Source organism: Gopherus evgoodei, chromosome 22 (genome assembly GCF_007399415.2).
Source record: "Gopherus evgoodei ecotype Sinaloan lineage chromosome 22, rGopEvg1_v1.p, whole genome shotgun sequence".
Classification (NCBI taxonomy): Eukaryota; Metazoa; Chordata; order Testudines; family Testudinidae; genus Gopherus; species Gopherus evgoodei.
This window is the reverse complement of record NC_044343.1, coordinates 12968584-12969504: the sequence shown is the minus strand read 5'-3', so window position 1 is coordinate 12969504 and position 921 is coordinate 12968584.

The following is a 921-nucleotide window of genomic DNA, read 5'->3' as shown; positions in this document are numbered from 1 at the left end:
ATCGCTATGCTAATGAGCTACCCCAGCTAGGACTTGGATTGGCCATCCTGGGGGCGATATGTAGATAAGGCAGGCGGTGATTGGTAAGAGAAGCCTCCGTCAGAGACAGAGGGAGGGGCTACGGCTGTGCGCGCCTGGCTGCGTCAAGTTAGGTTGCGCGCGACAGGGGCCCTAACCAATCAGAAATCGGTTTTCGGAGCCTCAGAGAGAGGGGAGGGTCTTAAAGGGCCAGTTTCCAAATGTAATCGACTCCCTTCCCCCTCCCCCAACCCTAGCCAGAGTCTGTGACCCCCCCACACCCTACATCCCCCAGCCTCCCTCCCCCAGGCAAGTTCTGTACCCCCCACATACCCCCAGCCAGGGTCTGTACCCCCCCACATACCCTTACCCCCAGCCAGGGTCTGTACCCCCCCACACACCCCCGCCCTCCCCTCCAGGCAAGTTCTGTACCCCCCCACACACACCCCCAGCCAGGGTCTGTACCCCCCCACATACCCTTACCCCCAGCCAGGGTCTGTACCCCCCCACACACACCCAGCCAGAGTCTGTAACCCCCCACACGCCCCCAGCCCTCCCCTCCAGGCAAGTTCTGTACCCCCCCCACGCACCCAGCCAGGGTCTGTACCCCCCGACACGCACCCAGCCCTCCCCTCCAGGCAAGTTCTGTACCCCCCTCACGCACCCAGCCAGGGTCTGTAACCCCCCACACACCCAGCCCTCCCCTCCAGGCAAGTTCTGTGCCCCCCCCACACCCCCAGCCAGAGTCTGTAACCCCCCACATGCCCCCAGCCCTCCCCTCCAGGCAAGTTCTGTACCCCCCCCCACGCACCCAGCCAGGGTCTGTACCCCCCGACACGCCCCCAGCCCTCCCCTCCAGGCAAGTTCTGTACCCCCCCCACGCACCCAGCCAGGGTCTGTAAC